The sequence below is a fragment of the Excalfactoria chinensis genome, chromosome 3, assembly GCF_039878825.1.
Source record: "Excalfactoria chinensis isolate bCotChi1 chromosome 3, bCotChi1.hap2, whole genome shotgun sequence".
NCBI lineage: Eukaryota > Metazoa > Chordata > Aves > Galliformes > Phasianidae > Excalfactoria > Excalfactoria chinensis.
In genome coordinates this window covers 86,325,053-86,340,796 of record NC_092827.1, presented here as the reverse complement: position 1 = coordinate 86,340,796, position 15,744 = coordinate 86,325,053, and the positions used below count along the sequence as shown (strand labels likewise).

Here is a 15,744-nt window from a genome sequence, read left to right as displayed (position 1 = left end):
AAGGCTGTGGTAGCACTTAAAAGCAAATGGGATAAGCCTCTGTCTCATTTTTCTCAGGGATGTGCCATTGTGAAATTTTACTCAGCACTTCTTTTCTTTGTTTTGGTTTTCTCTTTCTACTGCTACCATATGATTTGATTTTGCTAAACGATGGGAAATATCAGCTTCCAGAAATTAATGAAAGTTTATGGTGATTAAGAACCTTGTAGATTAGGCCTTTGTATGAAAATCCCCAATTGTTATAAACACATGTGACACTGTAGGCTTAGTCCAGAATGAATGGTTCTCCTGCACAATTAGGTAAATCTCCAAGTTATCAGTTCACCTGGCTGATTAAGCTCATTGAAACACCTTTGTGTGCTAACTTGGAAAATCGAGTGACTTTGCTAATACTGAAAAATAAGCACAAAATGGTATAAGCAATACATAAATACACCTTAGGCATCGGCCACAATTTAAGGAGTAAAAATCTTTGGGAAAAAGCTGGAAGCATGATATTAACTGGGTTTGGTTTGATATTTGGACAAAGAAATCACTGCTCTGAGCAGAGAGATAAGCGCCTTGACTTGCAATAGATTAAGAGACCTGCATTGGTTAGAACAAACCATGTTTGAGACTCTCCCCAAGTGCCGCCACGTTTAGATTTAAGATTAACCGCAGCAGAATGGTGGAGCGGCTGTTTGTTTTATGAAACAATCACTAATGACATTAAACAGACGGTGCCCCTTCCAACACGATTGTTCATTTGCGATAAACTGAGAGAAGCCCACAAGAGATTGCAAAAGAAAACTCATAAGTGCTTCATTTTGAGGCTCTTACAATGTCCTATTGGAGGTGACAATTAGTGACAGAGAATAAGAATCTAACCGCTAATGCATTTAGATTTATTTTTTTTTTCCCAAATAATTTGTAAATATTAGCTTTCCCCTATCTTTATACCGAGGAGCTGAATGGTAATAATATAATGACAAGGTTTTCTGTGTGGATTTTTTTTCTCCCTCCCTCCCCTTGCTCCTGTCTGTGTGAAGCCCCCACTAAGCATTAACAGTATTAAAAAGAGTGTTATCTATTAGTTCAATTAGACATCAGACATTTACTTTTCAATGTATTTGAAGACTGATTTGATTTGGGTCCAATCATTTAAAAATAAGAGAGCAGAGCTGTGTACAGAGCTGTGTACAGATATCTGTAGCTCTGAAGTCTTAATTGCAAATTCAGATAAGGATTAGAAGGGGCTGTATCTCTGTAGACCAAAGGTATTTGCTAATACCTGAGATATAAAAGTGGTTAAATTCAATATTTACTAATTTAGGATTTCCACTTTGGATTTTGATTAAGCTTTTTGGTTGAAAACCCCATGTTATTAAGCTGTGATGAAGGAAAAAAAAAAAACAAAAACAAAAACAAAAAAAAACCAGCCTCTTTATAAACCTCACTTTAACGCTTTATTTCAAATAATTTATTTTGGACCTTCTAAAAGCTGTGGTAGGACTTCATTTAAAGACAAATCCAACCCAAAAACCCAAGCAAAAACATTGTCAAAGGCCTGTTGTAGCATTAAGCTTTTGTTTAGTACACAGAGAAATATATTAATAAAAAGTGTTTTAAGTGCTTATTACTGAGATGGTTTGTTTTGAAACACAGGCTTTTTCACAGCAGTTTTTACACTTCATTGTGTACTGTGAAAGACACACTAAGTAGAGGTTGTCAGGTTCCCATCTGAAGTAGACTACTGCTGGGGAATGCAGCCATTTATGATGCCACTCAAGCAGGACTAATCTAGAGTAGATCTCTTATAAATAACCAGCCAACAAAAATACTAAATCATTCCCTTTTGCTGATTGAAGCAGGCAGAATTGCTGCTTTAAAGAGCAGGAGATGCTCATTACAGAGACATTCAGAAAGAATTAGTGAATCTGTATTTGTGAGTCCCCTGGATATGGTCACACATCAAGCCTCAACCTTCCTGGAGGAATCAAGGCATCGGTTTCACATAGAGTAGTATTTTAAGGGCTTTGCTTGGTTTTTCAGGCTAGTGTTTGACAGACAGCTGCTTTGTTGTTTTGCTTTTGCATTATCTACTCCAAACTGTTCTATATCTCCCGCTGTACGACTCAGATTTGCACATTCTAACTTGCTGTAACTGATGCCCATGTTTGGTATAAATGTGGATTTGTGAGCCATGCCTTCTCTGTCCAGTCCTCCCAGGCTGCACCCTGAAATGGTCTTTTGCACCTGAAGATGTGCTTTGGAAACATGGTGCTCAGTCTTCCGGACCCTATTTACATGACTAGTCCCTCTTATGAATAATTGAACCTCTGTATATTGCTTATGGAAATGGAAAAAGAAAAACCACTCTGAAGTTACATCCTCCCATTAGGAAACAGGCTCCTATGTAAAAGGAAGGAATATTTTTAATGTTTTAAATTGGAGTGACCTTTCTGTGTTAACGTTCATACCTAGGCATCAGGAACACACAATTATTTAAAGAAAATAATAATAATCCTGCATTGTTGGCTTGAAGAGCTGGGAAAGCGTGGATGGGAGAACACTTTTGGATCAAAGATTGTGCTATGCAATTTGTCAATGAGCATATACCTCTTGTTTTGGAAACAAATTGCTGCTTTGGGAATTAGTGAAACCTGAAATGCACTCGAGTTCAGTGCTCAGGTCCTTGGTGCAGAGAGCAGCCAGCACTGGCTCCAGACCTAAGTAAGGGAGTGTCTTTGTGTTGCATGGGTCTGTCCTCTTTGGAGGAAAAATCTTTGGCAAGAATTAATCTCAGGGTGAACCAGAGCACCTCTTTCTGCAAGTGACTTGGAGTAAGAGAGGTCCAGAACTCAGCTAGTTTAATGCTAGAGAAGTTATGCTGAGCTTGCATCTGTTTCCATCAGGCTTGGATTCTTTTTAGGTCTCAGACTGGTTATTACATAGTTCCTGTTGTTAAAGAACGGAGTCTGAGAACAAATGATGGGTTGTAGGAAAATGTGAAGGGTGAATGGGAAGAAAATGCAAGAGTTAACATCTGCAGTACTTTCTGCTATGAGATTTACTAGTTCCAGTTTCATGTCTAGCAGTATGAGACAAAGGATCAGAGTTCAGTCCACGACGGTGATCTTAAAGTTCTCTAATAATCCTTTTGTGGGCTATAGATACATATTTTTTTCTGTGGCTATGGATATTTTCTGGAAGTTGCTAGCTGTGACTAGCTGTAGCTTAGATATTTGCTAATGCATTTCCATGTTGGTTATTTTTCCAGGCAGGTCAGTAAGAAAATGAAAAGAATAAAAATGACCTTGCTAGAGTTGTTGTTTGATAAAGGTCTTTTTTTATTCCATTAGCCTCCAGATTAGTTTTGTGCTGGTATGAATCCAACCTAACTCTCTGGAAGTAAATTCTTCTGAGTTGAGATTCAGTGATGTAACCAGTAATAAAATTTGGCCCAGTGTAGTTATAAATATCCATCAAATAGAAACGATGGATTAGGACCCAGTAAATTCTAATTTGTGTAGTGAGATGGCCTCTGGATCACTTTGCATACAGTGATGTCTAACTGGGAGAGAGAGAGGAAAGCAATGCTGGGACAGTGGATGAGGTAAAGATGGACACTGCCATTGGTGCTTTGGAATGGTGAACAGCATCAGGTCAAGCAGTATGCATGAGTTATCCCACGTGACCTTCAAAATATTTGAGGCCTACAGTACTACTACGTATTCAGCGGTTTTATGATGCAGCTATTTTAAAAAACATACTTCTGACTTGGGAGGAACATTCAAACTAACAGTTTCTGATCTAAATAAGGGCTCCATGCAGTGACTGGGAGACAGTCAAGTGACATCCAGAGTGATAATGGGCAGCAGTCATTGTAGAGCTGCTGATGGCTGGGCAAGGAAAATTCACGACAGATGGACAAATGATAGGAACTTGAGCTTTTATGCATTAATTTTTGCTGTAGTTTAAATACTTTTGTAGAGTAAAAAACTCACCTCTGTGATAGACCAGCAGTGAGTTTGAACTGCTCAAAATAATTCTTTATAGTCCATCAAAAATTCCTGGCTTCCTTCTACATATAAATGCTGCTTCCTTTTCATGTGTACTAATTATGTTGTATGTCTGTGTATTTCTATGCCTGTTGGCCCACTGCTGTTTTATTGTACACAAAATGTTTGGATAAGTCTTAACATCCAGTATTCTGTCTCCTGTTTGCATTTTTAGCATAGGAATAAACAAGAATTGGTCTCTGTCTCTATGGACAGAATACACTTCCTTTTGTGTTTTGCAGCATCACGGGTACTGTCTGTGAATGGTTGTTACTTGTCTTTCAGGATAGTTAGTGATATAAAAGTGATGGTCATCGGTACAGTAGCATTTAATTCTTATCGTATCCCAAATTGAAATGATAATCCCTCATGTCACAGCTTGTACTTTACCTTTTTGTTTGCAATGCCTTTTATGAATTCTTGAGAGGAACAGGGAAATAAGCAAAAGCTCAACCTATTGAATGTCACAGAAAAAGAAGCTACTAAAGGCAGAATGCTTTCCTCTTGGTCATATTTTAAAAAGAAAGGCAATAAATAAATAAACCTTTAAATTTATGGAGTAATTTTTGGATGTCAGAAGTCTCTAAATGAGGGTTGGATAAAAAGTGTGTTTGTTTTTGGCCTTTCTATTATGGTCATGTAAAGAAGTGCTTGCATCTACTGTCTTGGCCAAAAAATTTCTGAAGGTTCCTCACTGTAGGGCAGAAACTCATGTTTCATGTTGACTCAGGACAGAACTTTAAGTTATTTTCTCTAATTGTATATGCCTTGATTATGTAGCAGAGGAAACTTGAGTCTAGCTTTCAGATTTGAACATAGTTATTCACGTGGCTTTAAAGCTGTATCATTTGATGTGAACAAGGTTTTAATATCTAAGAGCTGTTAGAGTTTGGTGTCTTTGAAAAGCTGATGCATCATTTCTGGAATTGAGGAGTCAGAAATTAAGCCCTACAGTTCATGAAGATTTTGCAGGGTGTACAGGAATGTGTAGTTCATTTCATTTTTTTCACTTAAAATATACACTGAATTACCACACGAGAATGATGGTGTTTAAGCTTCTCCAGGAGGGAGTTGGTCTGAATTAATCCAAGTGCTTTTACCTATTTTTTACAAGATTAGAAGCAGTCCATAGTTGTTGTCTGTGTTTGAGTTTCTCTTGCTGAAGTCTCAGTCTCCAAGACTGAGAATTAAGTGTATTTGTTGGAATAGTAGTGAGAAAGACTGGTAAATCATTTAAAAAGGTAGATGGTGCTCAGCTACTAGCAGTTCTAAGCAATTTTTTTTTTCCTTGATATTTTAAGCAGTGAAAAAAAGCTGGATTGTTTTCTAATACTGTTAGATATTTGGTGTTTTTAAACTGTTTAACTTTGATAGGAAAGAACTGGCTGAAGGTGTAGAGGCTTTCCCAAACACCTGCTGTGCCCGTTTATTGGGAAAGGAGCCCTCTCAACAGCTGCACCTGAGAGATGTTGCTGAAGGTGTTTCAGTGCTGTAGCATCCCCACAGTGAGCCCTTGTAACTTCCAAGTGGAACCCCACTATCTCTCTTGCTGAAGATTGTAGCTGATATTTCTACATGAGCTTTCTGGGAACACACATAACACTCAGGTTAAGCATCCTTTGGCTCTGTATTTGTCAGGGGACTTGCTTTACCTTGAACTATTGCACAGAGCTGTAGGTAAACAGGCAGAAATGTGATGAGAACGTACACAGAAGGGGGATTTGTATGAGGAAAAGTTACTTCTGCTTTGTTCATTGAACAAAAGAAAATGACACTTTGAAAGGCCGCAAGTATTAGCGTGTTATTATCACATCCCAGTTTCTGCAGGCAAAAAAAAAAAAAAAAAAAAAAAAAGGAAAGGAAAAAAAAAAGAAAGAAAAAGGAAGTTTAAAGGACAAAGAGAACTTTTCTGAGAGACAGAAATCCTCTCTATACTATCTACGTATTTAGCATAGATGATGTGGTTTGTGTGCTACGAGTACCACCGCTGTTTTGTCTGTCTGGTGCGTGATGCGTTTCCCAGATTAGAAGCATTAGTGCCCTCTATTGTTCATCAGAGAACTGTAAATATTTCTTCCGATGATGGTCCTTATTATCACTCTTGGTATCAAACAGACTTTTAACAAAAAACAAGCCTATTGTAGACACACATTTCTACGTGCTAAACTACTTAATCGAAAGGACTACATTTGTTTATGTTTTTTCACTGTATTCTGCTACAATTTGGGGAAAAAAAATCAAATAATCTACCTTGGGGAAAAGTGTGTAGAAGTGCATATAGAAATAGATAGTCCTTTTGCTCATGTATTTGCTGACAAGTTAATTTCTTTATGTGTGATTTTTAAGGACTGAAGATATTTTTAATCACCCGTTCTGAAGTATCCAGAAGGAAAGAACTTGCAATATTTGACTCTTTGCCTAATTTTTTTCCTCCCTCTCTGAAATACATGTTTTATTTCTGGAAATCACACACTTATTATTTGCTAGGCTAGTAGAAGAGTGCAACTTCTCTGAAGAACAACAGAAAAATAACCCGGCTAAGATGTGGGATATTATTTTATTTTTCCTAAACTACATTAAAGTGAACTGCAAGAATGACAACTTCATTCATGCAGATCATTTGGAATTACATTAAACAGCTGCTATTAAACAGCTGACAACAAAGGAGACCATTTTGATCTCAACAGCACTGAGATTCCTGCAGCACGCTCCCCCAGCGATGTTATGAAGAACACATTGTGCTCTTGTATACCAACACACACTGCGCTCCCCACTGTGCTTGTTGCCAAACACTGCTTTTTCAGATCACTTTGTATTCAGTCAGGGATCCGGGAAGTCCAAATCCAGCCAGACAAATGCAGAACAGCTTAGTCGAAGCAGCTTTGACAAGTGCCATCACACAGACTTGTCGAACCAGAGAGACAATGCAAACAAATATGTAGTTGTGGTCAACGGGGTGTGGATCTGCCCCATTGTGTGCGATGGCACTGGTTCCTGAAGAGCATTTTGCCACGGACACTGGTTAGTCTTTGTTAAAGGGAGGGCGTGCAGCAAGGGAAATACTTGTTAGCTCCATACAGATGTATCTGCCAGACTTCTGTGCTTGCATTTGTTTGTTCTCTGTGGTGGTGCCAGACACAGTGCGGACCAGCCTAGAGTGAACACACCTGTAAAGGGGCAGATTGAACTTCCCACAGTTAGCCGAAGTGTGAGGAATAAAATAAGAGTAGAGACCACTGGACAGGTCATTGTCTTGTGCTGTCCTTGTCTCTCAGGGTAGGAGAGGCACCTTTCCTCATATCACTGAAACCTGCTGAGTGTCGTAGCATGCCACACATTCTGCCCTTCAGGTTGTGTCACCTGTTCCCAACGTGTTGCCATTCTGCACCAATGCTGCTTTGCAGCCCTAACCTTGACCCGCTCTGTGCTGATGTTCCTCAGTAGCTAAATTCTTACCTGGTGGTGCAGTTGTGACAGAAAATACATTACAGTATGGAAAGCTACTGTATGTTCTGTACCTTAAGTGAAGTCTTTGTGTAGCAGTTGCTGAATGGAGGCATATTGTTGCTTGGAGGGTTAAAATGCATCTTATTGCCTTCCAGCAAATAGGGAAAATTCCAGGAAATGATTTGTCTAAACGTTCAGATTTAAATTTCAGATCACATTTGCATAGCATTAACTATTGGAGAAATAGGAAACTTTACTTTCCCAAGAAGTTTTGCAAGGTGATAAAGTGATTTTTTTAATGGTAGATCCTTAGTTTCAGTTATATATGTGAATAGTCCTCCTCACTTCCACAGAAATAATGTGGAACAAGATGCAAAAAGTTATAGGACGGAGCTTTGCCGATCACAAAGCCATTTCGCAAGCTTGTTTTAATGAATGCATAGTATGGGTAAGAAAAAAAGATGTGTAAGATATGTATTGGTTTACATATAGCGAGGATAGAAACTGGAGACTTGTTTGTCCAATTTGCTGTAAGACAAATTCTGCCTGTCCTGTGGGTGCCACACTGATGATAGGTGAAAAAGGAAGGTGGTCTGGATGGAAGTGTTAGAAAGATTGTGAGGGATTTCTATCCTTGTTTCTTTGCCACGTGGTTTAAAAAGTATTGAATCGTGTCCATGCTGAGTTTGAGCAGTAGAGACTGTCAGGCTTTACCGTATATCATGAGTAAAAAAAATACTTAATCTGGAAACTTTCATGCTTGACTTTTTGAAAAATGATTCAGGCTGCATCATGTATTTCATTAAGTGCTCGTATAACAAAAAAACACGAGGTGATCCAGAATCTACAATAATCCCCAGGTGCTTCTCCAGTTGATTCTTACCCTAAATTTGCCACATCCCTAAAGAACATTTTTCTGAAGCACCACATGGCCTGAAAACCTTTGTTGTATGTGTGCTTTTTGGGAATTATCTTAAAGTCAGTGTATGTCTTTGCTAAGCTAGGCTCTGGTGATAATGAAGTTAGTCCAGCTACCTTGCTGTTAACAGGTGGAGGGATGTTTCACATTATTAAAAATGCCGCTTGAAAGAATATTTTCACAGATGCAAAAAGAAAATTAAAAGCACAAAACACAACCCAACAACAAACATCACAACGCTCTCTGTTTACGATTCTAGAGCAATAGCTGCAATTGAGAATGTAATGCTGCAGCTGCTTTCAATTGCCTTTATTGTGTTTAAGTATTGTACCTATGGGGAAGTTTATCTCTGGGTGCGACAGTGAATTAAACCAGTTTTCCAGGATATGAATGTGGCTTGTACGTTTGCGGAATTGAGAGCTGAATTTAAAAACAATGGGTCCTGATTGTGCTTGGGCTTCAGGCAATGCTGAGGCTTCTTCCTAGGCCCAGCCCACGTACAGGCTGGCAAAGTTCTTTTTCAGTCTGTAGGAAGGCAGCGGGGCATTTTGGATTTGGTTGTGGCTCCTCTCCTACTTGAGCACAAGGCATCTCTCTTTCTGAGCAGGATTACATTCAGTGAAACACAAGTCTGAGATGACATGAAAGCACTTAATGAAGTTGAGCATTAGGAATTCACATTTGCAGAGGTCTGCATGTAAGTGGGATGTCCAACACTGTGCAATAGTGTGCGCGCTTACCAGTAAGTGAGGACATACAAGCTCAAGTGATGAACAGATACAAGGAAAAATAATACAGAAACTGGTTAGAATGGGACTGAAAAAAAGCTAATTTTAAAGGAGCCTTGCTTCTTTTTGTCCTTGTATTGGCTTAAAGTAATTTGTCTTTAACTGATAGACATTCTTCTCAACATAAAGCTTAGTGTTAAGAACCTGACACTCAGTGGCAAGCTGAAGAGGCAGTATCATGAATAGTGAACTCTCTCTTGGTTTCCTTGACACCTGCATAGCACATACTGCCAACTATGATAAATGGAGCAGAAACATAGACACTTACTAAAAAGATGGAGCAGAAGCTAAAGGCTGGAGAGAGAGACACAGAAAGATATATGCTTGATCTCACTTGGAAAGAGAAACAAATGGATAGGAGAGCAAGTGAAGTTGAATGACATCTTGAAGACAGGAAAGGACTGAGGCTGAAGTGGCAGGAGGCCAGCAAGAGGAGCAGATGGGAGGTGGGACAACAAGTTTATTAGCAACAAGGCCATTGGATAGTAACAGTGCACATACTGCTCGAGAAACAGATGAGGTGAGCTGATAATCATTCTGAATTCTATCTGAATGTGTCTTCTATTCAGATTACCCATATCTTGAAGTTGGTTTACTTCTTGGGAAACTTCCCTGGCAGATGGAAGAAAATTGTGCCATGCGATGCTCAGAAAGGCAAACATAGGAAAGACAGCAGAGCACGATGAGGGAACTGAGATGCATTCCAAGGCATTTTTAGTTGCATTCCAGAATATTTTCCTAAATGGAAAATGTTGCTTTCATTATTTTAAGCTGCTGCCCACAGAGAAGCAAGGTAATGTTAAAGAACTCTGATAAAGCTGAATTGGCCTGAAGAGTTTTTCCCTTTCAGCGGGCATCAGACAAAACACGCCATGATTTTTGGCTTGGTAGTGGGGACAATTGAGTTTTATGACGTAATGGTAAGGTAAATGTGTGGCCACTACTTCTTAAAAATTGTGTATATGTTGACAGGTGAGTGAATCTGACCTGATGCTGAAAAAGATACCTGACCTTGCAAATGCCCCAAAGAGCAGAAGAAATGGTGTTCTACCTGCAGGGCTCATTAATTAGTTGAATTTCTCATCTAATTCTTCTGGGTCAGCTCTGTTGCTTGCTCTGTTCCAGAAGGGGCAGGCGTGTAGAAGCCATCTTGATAAGTATCTTCAAGATGCAGTAATGCAGTCAGCAAAATGTGATCTACAACTTCTGTCCTCACAGGGCAGAAGAAGGAAGCTGTTTTCTTTTGGGTAACTACATAAACATTTCAGATGACCTGACTTGAGATTCAAGCAGACCTTGAATCAATCTATGGAAAATGTGGTTGCTTTTCTTCTTAATTATCCAGCTATCTCTCTTCCATCTGTAATAGTTATTTTTTGATAAGTCAACAGACACAAGTAGTTACAGCAGCGTAGTAGCATGTGCTATCTCGTTTCAAACAATAGTTTAGAAAAACGTTTTTAAATGCTGATAGGTTAGTATCAATTATTTAATTTTATAGTAGGTTCCCTTTTTATCACAGCAAATTTAAGGACTAAATATTTGTTCTGCACTGTACCATGTACACACGCCTTCTATGAAGTTTGCTCTAGCCATGTGCTAGCACAGTCGAGGGTAAAAGCGATCTGTCACCTTGACAGCATTTGAAGGATCTGCAGTGTTTTAGGAGGTATGATACCAGGGCAATTGGTAGTTTCATTCATCCTCAGCAATAAAGCCATTTTCAGTGCTAAGGGTAATAAAAGTTGGCTGGTCTTTTGCTCGCTCTCAAGGAGGCAGAACATGCCCTAATCTCTTGCTCCGAATCGTGCAGCAGGCAGCAGCTTTTGGGCCATCGGTTGTAGAATTAAAAACAGCTGACTGCTCTAGGAGCTTCGCGCTGCCTTTGAATCCAAGCAAGCATTCTGCATTCCTCACCGCCTCCGTGCTAACTGCCTTGTTTTTGGCAATAATAATATCATTTTATGTTAACATGATGATATTCATGCCTGTAAATCTTCAAAACTGTGTGAGTGAGGAAAAGATAGAGAATCAGTACTCGTTGCAGCCACCTCTGGGGAGAAATTCAGCATTTGTTCAACAGCAAAGAATAACCTTACCTGGAAGTTCAGGACAATTAAAGTATAAGCTAGCAATGTAAAATTCAGTATGCTATGCAAAATGTATATTGTGCTGTGGGATATACGATGCAGAACAAAAAGAAAGACATCCTCCCTCACTGCTCTATGTATTTGTTGCCCTAAATTAAAACTCCCTTTCTGCACGTGAAAATAAACGTGTGGATGGTGCTCGCCAACATGGTGTTTCTTAAACTCCACATTGTGCCCACAGAGAGGATTTTGTTATGTGGAGAACTGGGAAGAGAAGGTCCAAGATGTCAGATACAGCATGTACAGACATAACATAGTATCACAGAGTTGTAGGGCTTGGAAGGGACCTCTAGAGATCAGCAAGTCCAACCCCCAGCTAAAGAAGGTTCCCTACAGTAGGTCGCGGAAAGCCAGCCTTTATAATGTGCAAGTGTCTACAGAACGGTGTCATTGTCGATTGTTCTCTGCTGCTTAAAGCCCTAACCTGTATTATAACTGGCTTAAGTCTTGTCATAACTCAAGTTTGATCTGGAGGCTTCAGCTTGTGCAGTTTTTGTGTCACTTCTAAGTTTCAGATGAGACAATATTAATTTTGAAGGAATTAGCCTGAAATTTCCTCTCACTGAGATGAAATGGCTGGAGTTAGCCCAGCTAGCTGCTAAAGGGCTCCTAATGAAAAGTAGGGTGATATGAAATTTTCCTGGTAAAGGATCTCCAGCTTTCATTTGTCTATTAAATGCCAGCGTAACAGGGACAGCAGGGGTAACAACTGCTCGAGGAGATATCATCTACTTTCACATTCCAGGGACACTCCTTCACTTTGCTGGTGCTCTCCAAATAAAGCCCTAAAATCTGGCGGCTTGGGGCCGCTTCCCTCCTTGCGGCAGGGCGAGCGTCTCAAAAGTCTCCATGGGTTCTTATTCATTTATTTGTGATTTTAACCGCTTCCTTCTCCGGCACTGTGTGACAGCTCCGGTTTTTGGTGTGGACAGGTGTTTATGTGCCTGCATTCCCCCCAGGGCCTGGGAGGGGGTGCGCGGGGAAGTGTTGAGTGCTGAATGTTAAGCTCGTTCCTTTGTATGGCTCAGAAATCTCTGTTGTCCAGAATTGTACAGATAAGGCAGACCCATTTGCTTCATTGTCAGGCGATGTAGCTGAATAGAAATGCAAATGTGACATAAGGGGACTGCGCTGGGGAGGCGTTTGCTGTTACCTACTATAACAGTGCTCCCGGCTGTGAGAAAATTCCTGTAGAATCCGGGGGGGCTTTATTTAATTTTATTTAATTTAATTTAATTTTATTTTATTTTATTTTATTTTATTTTATTTTATTTTATTTTATTTTATTTTATTTTATTTTATCATTAGCTACAGGTTACAGGGAAGATTCTCCAAAAGAAAATGCTTCTCTTTTGCCAATGCTTTTATTTTCATGCGGTGGAATGGCTCGGTTTTAACTCCCTTATCAAGAGTCGCACGAACCGCCCGGACTAAATTGGGAGCATCTCCACACTGTTTGACAAATAGATTTGTTGTAAACTGATTTAGCCCTTTCATTGTTTGCATTTCATTATATAGCAGACTTCATGTCACAAAATCGGTATTCATTCAAAATAGAGAATTTAGAGATAGGACTGTAGCCAGATAAAAAATATTGCACGGGTCAGGTCTATTAACCATAGAATAATAGCAAGTCAGTGATCCAAGGGGTAGTTCTTCTGCAGGGAAGGGCGAACATAACCGAGGTCAGGAGTCAGAGCTCAGGACTTCAGATGTGGCTGTCGCCAGATTTACAAGTAAATCTACTGGGGAAACAGGGAAAATGAAGGAACCTCACAGCATAGGAGAGAAAGGCAGCCCTGCTCTTTCATCTTAAATCTCAGGCTTCTCAGTGGATGAAGAATAAAAGTCTGATTTGCTTAAGTGCTTCACTTTATTCGGAAACTCCGAGTTGCATCCTGCAAAGCATGATCCACAGATCTAACTCAATCAGGTTTAGATAATTTATTTAGAAAGTAGCATTGAAAGAGAACCCATTCCTGCTCTGCTGCCAAGTTCATTATTGAACAAAGCCCGTTAGCGTTCTGAAAAATATGCGTACCGAATGCAAACAGCACTAAAGAATATAGATATGGCCTTTAATAAGGCTGGAGCAGTTTATGTTAATACCCCAGGAGCAGATAATCTGAAGTTGGAGTGAAAAGGTCAGCAGGATAAGTGTGTTGCAACTTTCCCTTTTCTGTATATTTTATTTCTACAAGCCTTTCTGCTTTTTTTTTAAGCTTTTGTTACCCTCCCTGTAGTCAAGAAATTCTCGCCCCTCTCATAAAGGCCACGTGGTGATAGTTACAGGCAGAAACTGCTTTGGATTTTCTTATTATAGCAGCTCTGTGCAACCATTCTCATGTGCACAAATTTCAGCTGTTTTGAACACAGCCCTGCACTGGTTCAAGGCAGGTAACAGCCAGGGAGTTCCCGAGGAACTGGTGTTTCATTGGCAAGTATTATTTGAACTCTGTTCAGATAAGTTGTAACTGTATTCTTCTGGGTTATCTGGTCAGCAGAGGTATTGTGTTACAGCACTGGTATCAGATCGGTTTTTGTAATGCACAAAAATGGATGTGGTCTCTGGAAGCAAGTAGTCGGGAAGCTGTTCTGCAGTGTTTCATTAAGGGTGGGGGGATGCACCGGTGAAGCGTTGGGCTGAGAGATGTACAGCCCAGCTCCTAAGCAAGACACCACAAGGATCGTGATGTCCTGCAACTTGGTGTGTCTGCAGATGAGTTTTCTCGCACAGAATTGTGAGCTCTGGGGGGACAGGATTAATGAAGAAGCTTTGAACTAAATGAAAGATGGAGGCATTCACCCGCACGTGTACGTTGGTTCAACTTTTACTGCATACTTTTTTGAGTAGGTATGAATGCACGTAGGTAACCACAAGCCTACGATACAATATGTTTGTCTGTGTATATGTATGGGTGTAGTCACGCACACATGCCGCTACAGTAATTGAGCCAAATGCTTTGTGATAGAAGTGTCAGAGGTGCAGTAAATCTAAAGGCTGTACTTTCTGGATCAATTCACACCTTGAGTGCGTAGTTCTGCAGGAAAATACTGACTGGATCTGCTTGAACGTCATACAGTGTTCTTACTGCTCTATTCAGCACATTTAAATGATTACAATCCTTGCTTTTCCTTTTTATTTGTGGATGACAGAAATTTCTATAGTCGGTGAGTTAGTTTCTACAAATATAACACCTGAAATAGGGGCAGAACTGGAGGTAGAAAAAAGCTAATAGGAAAAGCTTAATTCTGCATTTCTGTTGTCAAGGTGTTTAGAATGTAAAGCCAAATCTGCAAGCACATGAATTAAGCTGGATGAGTGTGTTCATAATGTTTACACCTTAACCATTATGCACAGCTAAATCTATTGATTGGAGATTGAGTAATTGAATAGGACTAACTGACTGGTCAATAGAAATGAGGCTGCTCTAGGAAAGAAACTGAGGTGATGAGAGAAGGCTTCAGCTGCAGGAGGGTGTCATTAGGATTATATTGTCTCATTTAATTCTGTTAATACAGTCAGAAAAAAAAAAAAAAAGTAATAACCACAGTAAACACCTTTTTTTTAATGAGTGATTCCGATGTATTGTACTAAAAATCAGAGCTTTGATGTGCAGTTGGATGGAGCTGTAGGACCTGGGAGGAGAGCAATTGGTGGCAAATATCCCCTTTCTGTAGGAGCTACAGATCCATCTGGGAGCTGTATGGCCATGCAACATTTAAGTCTCTTCCTATTCATGATGGGGATTCCTATTCATGATGGGGACAAGATGTGCTTAACGCCTTCTCGTGCTTGGTTTATGCACATATTTCTGTATCTGAAAAATCATTTGACATGGAGCCTGAATGTGCCTCTATGAAAAGCTTAATAAATATGTTAAGGGGTCAGTCAGCTGATATATGACTTCATAAGAAGCTGTGTTTACAGAAGGAAAAATTAGATATGTCCACTGGGACGTGTTTCGGTTGTCTTCAGTATCAAAGCCCCTACCTGCATTAATTTGAAGGTGTCTAGAGATACAAGTTACTAGCACCTTATGGAGGGATACGTTGTTTACTCTTGAGCAGGTGAACTCAGTGTTTGTTACCAGTTCCTTTTAGCTATTTCAGCAATGCTAATTTCCCATGGTGCAAGCTCTGACTTACCAGCACAGTAAGGTTATTCTGAGTTAGCTGAAGACATTTTCATTATTCTCACTTGTCTTCTGCAGTTCAGGATTAATTCTGCAGCAAATTCTTGCTTCCCAGGTCAGTGAAATGTTAGAAGATAAAGGATCTCACCTTGATCTTGGAGAGAACAGCCATGCACTTCTGTATTACACTGATTTTTCTTAATGTTTATGGATAACAAAATGGGAGACCCATGCGGAAGGTTCATGCAGATTAGTTTTTTGATT

General features: G+C 39.7%; 1 protein-coding gene across 11 annotated transcripts in view; it reads left to right on the top strand.

The window, feature by feature from the left end:
- ESRRG (estrogen related receptor gamma) overlaps positions 1–15,744 on the top strand; it is a 378,604-nt gene that overhangs the window by 203,410 nt on the left and 159,450 nt on the right. The window lies entirely within an intron of this gene.